Below are 9,484 nucleotides of genomic sequence, written 5' to 3' on the forward strand. Positions count from 1 at the left end.
GAACTTGACTGGCCTGCACAGAGTCCTGACCTCAACCTGATAGAATGAGAGGGAAAGGGAAGGCTGTAATAAGCCCCCTTTTCCTCATGGGAGAGTGGCTGGAAGATAAGTTAGGTTATTGAGGTATTATTTCCCTCCTTTTTTCCTCAGGTAAAAAAGGGAGGGAGATTTAGGATACCCTGAGGGAGCAGCTGGAGTGGGCGTAGCTTTGCAGGGGTCAGAGCACCTATAGGAATAGGTTTAGTGTAGAAGCTTCTAGAGCACTCTGAGGCCCCTATATAAAGAGGGGCTCACCTCAGAGGGGCTCATTCGCCTCAGAAGTCTCAGCGGTGTGAGTTCCCCATCCCCCCTCCCTTGTCGCGGCTGTTATTATGTGGTGGGTCACCTTAGTTATAGCAAAGGTTGACGGTTTTTTATACTTGAATGGAAGTTATGGTTTTACCTGTAATTTTATTTATCCAGCCTGAGCCGTGGTGGCGTGGTGATCTTTTATTATATATTTATTTGAGAGTTTTAAAACCAATAATAAACGGCCGCGGCCAATATTTTTCCATAAAATACAGCTGTCTGCTTTTTTATTGTAGGTTAAGTTTTAAGCATAAGAAATCCTGCCTACTGTCCCATACCTTTGGGATGCATTAGAGAGGAGACTGCGAGGCAGGCCTTCTCGTTCACATCAGTGCCTGACCTCACAAATGCACTTCTGGAAAAATAGTTAAACATTGCCATAGACACACTCCTAAACCTTGTGGACAGCCTTCCCAGAAGAGTTGAAGCTGTTATAGCTGCAAAGAGTGGGCCACCTCAATATTGAACCCTACGGACTAAGACTTGGATGCCATTGAATTATGTGCATGTAAAGGCAGACGTCCCAATACTTTTAGTAATATAGTGTATGTTTGGGATTTTTCCTTTTTTGGCTTTTCGAAATGCCTGTTGTCTTATCAGTAAATTTCCACGAGATGGCAGTGTTGTCCTTCCCACATTTCATCCTACAGAGTAAGTTAGTGAGGATGAGGCCAATGGCTGACAGAAGAACCAAGAGCTCCCTGAACTTTGTCACCTCTGCCCTGTAGCTGCTCCTTTAGCTGGAAAAGGGGGGGGGGGGGGACTGGGCTCAACTTCCAAACAGTCTGCAGCTCTGCCTTCCATACTTCCCCTCTGGATCCTATTATCACCCTGTGGAGGAACATTCTGCTGTGGACTAAGGCTAAGAATGTCATCTATGCTGGAATGCACTGGGGAATTCCTGCGGAAAGTTTTCCTGAGTCCTTTCCCTCCTTCCTAGTTGATTCTCTTGCACAATCGGAAAACAAATGAACCGAAAGTGGAACTCTAGTCAAACTTTGCAGAGTTTAAGTGTCAACTTTATAAATACTGGCAGACAAAATAGACCAACAATCAGAGAATCAAGAAGATATTAAAGGCGCACATGCAGTGCCTTTGGCATCCAATGCATTGCTCTGATCATATCAGGATATTATACAACTTCAAAGGGTTAAAACTTAGCCAACACAAACAGTGCTTATTGCACACCAAGCTGTAAGTAGTAGAAAGGCAAATGTAATTAAAGCCCAACCCAACTCCAGCAAAACTTCACAAAAGTTAATAGAGTGGGGAAGAATGTGTTGTGTTTTTATAGGTAACTTTGTTCCCACTGGGAAGATTTAGGCCTCATTCACCTAGGTATACCTCTACATACACCCGTGTGAAAGGAGGTCTTTGCCTGCACCAGATACACTGGTATTCTGTGCATCTATGTGCAGGCATGTCTACTGGGACACAGTGGTTGCACATGCACAAATCCCAGTTCACATTTGACAGGGTTCGGGGACACGCACCCACACAGATGTCAAATTGGGACTAGGAGCTGTGTCCATGCAACTGCTGCATCCTGATTGGACATGAATAGGACTGCCTGCACACAGATGCATGGAACACCTGTGTAGAGATAGGGGAAACGGACGTCACTAGGACAGAAAGACAGGGCAATAACAACCTGATGGGTTTTCTAAGACCCCGTTCACACTGGGGCGACTTGTCAGACGACCTGGTCGCCTGACAAGTCGCCGTGGGTCGCCTGCCATAGAGTAGCACAGGACCCGTTCTAATAGGAGCGACACAAGTCGCTCCGACTTAGAAAAAGGGTCCTGAGCTTCTTTGGGGCGACCTGGAGCGACCTGCATTGACTTCAATGATATGAAGTCCGTGCCGGCCGCTCCGAGGTCGCAGTGCGAGCTACGCACCGCGACTTCACAGGTCGCCCCGGCAAGTCGGGTCGCGCATGTGTGAACCGGCTCTTACTCCTCTTCACTAAATAAATCTACTTTTGTTGCTGTCTCTATCCCCATTGGAGAAAACTCTAATCACTTCCAGTGCATGTAAACAAATTAGGAAATGAGGTTGAATATCCTCACTGGGGATACATACAGAAATAAAAATATGCCAGAAGATCTACCCTCTACTTACTCAGTTTATTCTCTTTCAGTACTTGGAGCTGGACTGAAAGAGAATAAACTGATTTTATAAAAGACATTTAAAAAATAAAGATATCTATATACAATATATGTGCAAACAACTACAAAATGCCACTAAAAACAAATACTTGTCTATCTTAGATCGAATGGTGTGTGACTATCTGGGCACTACCTCCCTTTTTACCCCCCCCTTTTTTTTTTCTTTTCTTCCCACTCCTTTTTCCTTCTTCTCCCCCCCCCCCCCCCCATTCACCCCTCCTCTTTTTTATCATCTTTTTTAAGATCAAAAATTGATGCACATTGTCACAGCTTGGTGCCGATCATTATATTCAGTCATTGTTAGACTCTATTTTGTCAGATGTTTTGTAATCTTTATTGACTTCACATGCAGTCCTTTCCAGCCTTATTTGCAGGAACTGTTAGACTTTGGTATTTACAATGAATGCTATTACTCTGTTGACTATACTGTTTCTTGGCACACCAGCCGCTTGCCGTTTACTTTTAATTGTCATCTTTTGTGCATTTTTAAATAAAAAAATAATAATAAAAAAAATTGTATTTTCTTTTTCCACTTTGTAATAGTGGAGCTGCTTAGACGTGAAATTGGAATTTGCTAACAAATATGTCTTCCTTTAAGTGCAGCAACTCCAAGCAACCAATCAGAATTAATTGTGTCCAAATCTGACTTCAGTAGGAGTAAATAGGGCTGTGGGGGAGTCCACAAAAAATACCTTGCTGTGTTCCTGGAACTAGATTCAGATTCTGCAATGACTAATTATGAAAATAATAATACTTACAGTAAAATATAAAAACCTGCAGAAAGATTTTACTGCTAATGGTAATCACTGGCCGACAACAGCTTTATTCTTCTGAAAAGTTTCTGCTGATTTTGTCCTCTTTACTGGACTTGACGCATTTCACTGCTTTGCATCTGGAAGGATTTATAGTATAGAAAGTTGTTGAATATTTGACAATCAGATGCTAGAGAGTGAGATTTGTAGATCTGACCAAGCATCCACATGGACCCTCTGCTCTGGCTGTCAAGAGCAGCTAAATTCTCCACCAGTTTTAGACTGGGAAGTACTGGAATATACTGACTGGATAGACTGATTGGAATATACGGACTGGGATAGACTGATTGGAATATACGGACTGGGGTAGACTGGTTGGAATGTACTGATTGGGATAGATTGATTGGAATAAATTGACTGCGACATAATGATTGGGATGCACTCTCATACAAGGGACCAATACAAACATCATGATACAGCACACACAGCATATATTATACAAATGGTGCACTGTAGCCCTAGCTGGCAACCTCCTTTTAAGCAGCACAGCCCTGCCATCATCATCACTGCTCCGCAGAATTATCCTCCCTTTGACATTGATTGATGGCTGCTAGGAGTGGGGAGGGAGCAGGATTGTGATTGGCCGCATTGCCCAAGGAGTTTTTTTGGATCCCAAAAAAAAAGATGGAACCATAAAGAGTGGGGACTGTTGGCCATGTTGGCAATTGGGAATAAGAAGAGCCAGTAATGAGAGAGGCTGTGCAGGGAGATCAGTGAAACTCTGGGGACAGCAGCCAGGAAGGAGATAGCCTGCCTATAGGTAGACTAGGGAGCAGAGCAACCTGTCCCAAGCTAGCCCCCTGCATCAGAGCTGACACATGTAAACCACCAGGAAACCACCAGACAAAAAGAACAAGACCACAGGACTCATACCTCCCAACCGTCCCGGAATTCGCGGGACTGTCCCGCAATTTGGAGTGAGTCCCGCTGTCCCGCGGAGCGGGCTGAAGTCCCGCAAAATCATCTGGCCGGCCATCTCTTCTCCCCCCTCCTCCTCCCAGCTCCGCCCCTGTCTTCGGCTCCTGCCTCTAAGCGCAGCGGGAAACAATCAGAGACACAGACTGTAGTCAGGGCCGTCTTTAATGCAGGTAAAAACGGGCTGTCATTTTTGGGGTGCCCAAAGCAGTTGCCCCTTGTCCACGCTTGCCAAATGTCATGGCTTTGTCTAAGCTGCTGTCCCGCTGTGCTCTTGTCCCCGGCTGCATTCCGGAAAGCAGAGCCACGGTTAGGACAGCTTGCAGCCATTTCACTCCATGTTTGCTGCCCGCCCACTGCTCACACATTTTCGCCCCCTGTACCTCCCCCAGTGGCGTACCAGGGGGTGCCACGCACTGGGGGGTATCAGCCGGTGTCCTGCCCGGAACGCAGCTCCTTCAGTCCGCGCTGCGGAGGGGTGGAGCGGCGGCGGGAATAAGGGGCAGAGCCGCGGCGGAAGAAGGGGGCGGGGTCTCGGCGGGAAGAAGGGGTGGAGCTTCGGCGGGAAGAAGGTGAGTGCCGAAGTGTGTGTGCTGGATAGGAGGGGGATGGGGCAGCTGCATATGAGGAATTCATCTTTCCCTAGCTCCCTGTCCCCTTCAGTGCTCTCCACCCCCCTGGTTTTCCCTGCCCACCCCCCAAGTGCTACCTGTCCCCCCCCTCCAGTGTTCTCCACCCCCCTGGTTTTCCCTGCCCACCCCCCAGTGCTCCCTGTCCCCTCCAGTGCTCCCCACCCCCCAAGTGCTACCTGTCCCCCCCCCAGTGCTCTCCACCCCCCTTTTTTTTCCTGCCCACCCCCCAAGGACCCCCTGATATGTGCCCTCCCAGCCCCATATAGCATGTGCCCTCAGGACCCCCTGATATGTGCCCTCCCAACCCCCATAGCGTGTGCCCTCCCAACCCCCATAGCGTGTGCCCTTTGTGAGACTACAATATCCAGCATGTCTATGGAGGAGGAGCTCTCCCCCCTTTCTCTTCTCCCCCCCCCTTTCTCTTCTCCCCCCTTTCTCTTCTCCCCCCCTTTCTCTTCTCCCCCCTTTTTCTTCTCTCCTCCCTCCCTTCCCATCCTTTACCCCCCTCTGTCCTCACTTCCTCTCTGTCCTCCCCCCCTCTCTCCCCCCCTTCCTCCCTCCCTCTGTCATCTCTCCCTCCCTCTGTCATCCCTCCCTCCCTCTGTCCTCCCTCCCTCCCTCCCTCCGTCATCTCTCTCCCTCCCTCTGTCATCCCTCCCTCCCTCCGTCATCTCTCTCCCTCCCTCTGTCATCCCTCCCTCCCTCTGTCATCCCTCCCTCCCTCCGTCATCTCTCTCTCCCTCCGTCATCTCTCTCTCCCTCCGTCATCTCTCTCTCCCTCCGTCATCTCTCTCTCCCTCCCTCTGTCATCCCTCCCTCCCTCTGTCATCCCTCCCTCCCTCTGTCATCTCTTTCTCCCTCCCTCTGTCATCCCTCCCTCCCTCCGTCATCTCTCTCTCCCTCCCTCTGTCATCCCTCCCTCCCTCTGTCATCCCTCCCTCCGTCATCTCTCTCTCCCTCCCTCTGTCATCCCTCCCTCCCTCTGTCATCCCTCCCTCCCTCTGTCATCCCTCCATCCCTCCGTCATCTCTCTCTCCCTCCCTCTGTCATCCCTCCCTTCCTCTGTCATCCCTCCCTCCCTCTGTCATCCCTCCCTCCCTCTGTCATCCCTCCATCCCTCCGTCATCTCTCTCTCCCTCCCTCTGTCATCCCTCCCTTCCTCTGTCATCCCTCCCTCCCTCTGTCATCCCTCCATCCCTCCGTCCCTCTGTCATCCCTCCCTCCCTCTGTCATCCCTCGCTCCCTCCGTCATCCCTCCCTCCCTCCGTCATCTCTCTCTCTCCCTCCCTCCCTCTGTCATCGCTCCCTCCCTCTGTCATCCCTCCCTCCCTTCGTCATCTCTCTCTCCCTCCCTCTGTCATCCCTCCCTCCCTCTGTCATCCCTCCCTCCGTCATCTCTCTCTCCCTCCGTCATCTCTCTCTCCCTCCCTCTGTCATCCCTCCCTCCCTCTGTCATCCCTCCCTCCCTCTGTCATCTCTCTCTCCCTCCCTCTGTCATCCCTCCCTCCGTCATCTCTCTCTCCCTCCCTCTGTCATCCCTCCCTCCCTCTGTCATCCCTCCCTCCCTCCGTCATCTCTCTCTCCCTCCCTCTGTCATCCCTCCCTCCCTCTGTCATCCCTCCCTCTGTCATCCCTCCATCCCTCCGTCATCTCTCTCTCCCTCCCTCTGTCATCCCTCCCTCCCTCTGTCATCCCTCCATCCCTCCGTCCCTCTGTCATCCCTCCCTCCCTCTGTCATCCCTCGCTCCCTCCGTCATCCCTCCCTCCCTCCGTCATCTCTCTCTCTCCCTCCCTCCCTCTGTCATCGCTCCCTCCCTCTGTCATCCCTCCCTCCCTCCGTCATCTCTCTCTCCCTCCCTCTGTCATCCCTCCCTCCCTCCGTCATCTCTCTCTCCCTCCCTCTGTCATCCCTCCCTCCCTCTGTCATCCATCCCTCCCTCCCTCCGTCATCTCTCTCTCCCTCCCTCTGTCATCCCTCCCTCCCTTTGTCATCCCTCCCTCCCTCCCTCCGTCATCTCTCTGTCCCTCCCTCCCTCTGTCATCCCTCCCTCCCTCTGCATTGAAAGGGGTCACGCTGGTAGGCTGAGCAATCAAAGCATATTTTATGAGTACTAGGAAGTCTGGGTTTTGTTTACCCTATCCCTTAAGCCCCTCCCACTGCTAAGCAATTAGCCACACCCACAATTTGCTGCGGCGCGCTGCGCGCGACGCAGGTTTTGTTTCCCTTTCAGTGTCCCTCATTGCGAAGTTCAAAAGTTGGGAGGTATGCCACAGGTGGGGAAGAAGGCAGACTCCATTCTGCCATCTTAGGCATCAGCCACCTGGGGCATTGCGGCCTTTTCCTTATCCAGCCCCATCCAGCCTGCAGGAGCAGTCACCTGAGGAAATATTGTATCCAGAAAGACGTTTTTCAGATGTTGGAGTGCTGAGCCGCCTTTTGGGTACCCTAACATGAGTTGGGCTTTGCTTTCCCCTGTTTGGAGACACTACTACGTAAGGGGATCTCTGCATTTTTCCACTGTCATTTGTAAGGGACAGCTTGTGAAGATATTTTTACCTTCACTTGAAGGTTAATCTTCACCCTTAAATTTAAAATACCCCACCGCTGGCAGACTTTGTGTAGATTCACTCACTGGCCAGTGGTTTTACAGGGTCTATTTGAGTGTAGTTAGGCCCCATAGTCAGTGCTATCCCTCTCATTAAAGTGGTTCTAAAGCAGGGGTAGGCAACCTTAAAGAGGTGGAGATCTACCTGAACAACATGGGAGAAGGCAAAGATCACAGGGCATAGTGTAGCCTCCTCACACCTGATTTAAACCTCTAATTGCTGTATTACCGGGTTGCAATCACATACATTGCACAGAAATCATAGGTTTAAATCAGGTGGGATCCTCTAAAACAGTGATGGCGAACCTTGGCACCCCCCGGATGTTTTTTAACTACATTTCCCATGATCCTCAAGCACTCTGCAGTGTAGTTGAGCATCATGGGAAACGTAGTTCCAAAACATCTGGGGTGTCAATGTTTGCCATCATTGCTCTAGAGCAGGGATCCAAACTACGGCCCTTCAGCTGTTGTGGAACTACACGTCCCATGAGGCATTGTAAATCTCTCTCTCTCTGTAGTTCCTGAATAACTGGAGGGCCATAGTTTGAAGACCCCTGCTCTAGAGTCTAGAAGCTGAAAATAGCTGAAGTAGACACTACTACTACTACGGTGATCTTCACTAGCTTCCGAGTCCCGCGCTAAGCAGTTGCCCTGCTGCATTCTGAACACAGGAGGTCAGCCGCTCGGCACGGGCGCCATTCAAAGAAAGCTTTGCATTTTCTCAGTGAATGCAAACTGTTCTCCGATTGGACAAGGTAGTAGTACTATAGTGATTTCCAGCTTCTAGAGCAGCCTTTCTTAACCAGGAATACTTGGAACATTAAAGCAGTAGTAAACTGTTAAAAAAGAAAAAAACACAAACTGGTCCCCCTGCAGGTTAATTTAATATTGTGTTAGTACATGTGGTCCATTCAGAGCAAAGTGTGCCAGTGATGTCACCGGCTGCTACACGAGAATAGCTCCTAAACAGTTCATGTTTAAGAGATATTAACCACTTGCTTACTGGGCACCTAAACCCCCTGCCTGCCCAGGCCAATTTTCAGCTTTCAGCGCTGTCACACTTTAAATGACAGTTGTGCGTAATTAAATTTTTATCATTTTTTTCACACAAATAGAGATTTTTTTTTTAGTGGTATTTAGTCACTATGGGTTTTTTTATTTTTTGCTAAACAAACAAAAACAAAAAAAGCCCGAAAATTAAAAAAAAAAAAAAAACAGTTTTCATAGTTTGTTATAAAATTTAGCAAACAGGTCATTTTTCTCCTTCTTTGATGTGCCCTGATGAGGCTGCACTGATGGGCACTGATAGGCACTGATAAGACGGCACTGGTGGGCACTGATAGGTGGCATTGATAGGTGGTACTGATAGGTGGCACTGATGGGCAGCACTGAAGGGCACTGATAGGTGCCACTGATAGGCACTGGTAGGTGACACTAATAGGCAGGACTGACGATGAGGCACTGACTCGCAGCACTGATCGGCACTGACAGGTGGCACTGGTGGGCATTGATAGGCGGCACAGGTGGGCACTGATAGGTAGCACTGGTGGGCACTGATTTGCACTGGTAGGTACCACTGGTGGGCACAGATGAGGCAGCAGTGGCTCTCTCTGTGTTCGGGACCGATGTCCCCCTGACAGAAGCCGATGATCAGCTTTTTTTCAGTGTGAGGAAAAAAAATAGCCGATTACCGGCTCTGTTTACATCACATGATCAGCTGTCATTGTCATTGGCATTGTCTGACAGGGGCCAATTTTTGATCAGCCGAGTCTTGTGGATTCGCTGATCACAGAGCAAGTCGCGCAAGCAGGGGCGTGCAAGCAGCTCATGCATGGGAGGATGCACATAGATGCCCTCCTGGCATTATAGGCCCGCACTGTAGCTGTCATTTGGATATAGTGCAGGCAGGAAGAGGTTAACTGTATCTACAGGTAAGCCTTAGGTTAAAAAGTGGAATTTCCTACCATTTTAAGGTTTCTCCAGAGGTTGCTTAGGGTTCCTTG

Source organism: Pelophylax lessonae (genome assembly GCF_965119305.1).
Source record: "Pelophylax lessonae genome assembly, chromosome: 7".
NCBI lineage: Eukaryota > Metazoa > Chordata > Amphibia > Anura > Ranidae > Pelophylax > Pelophylax lessonae.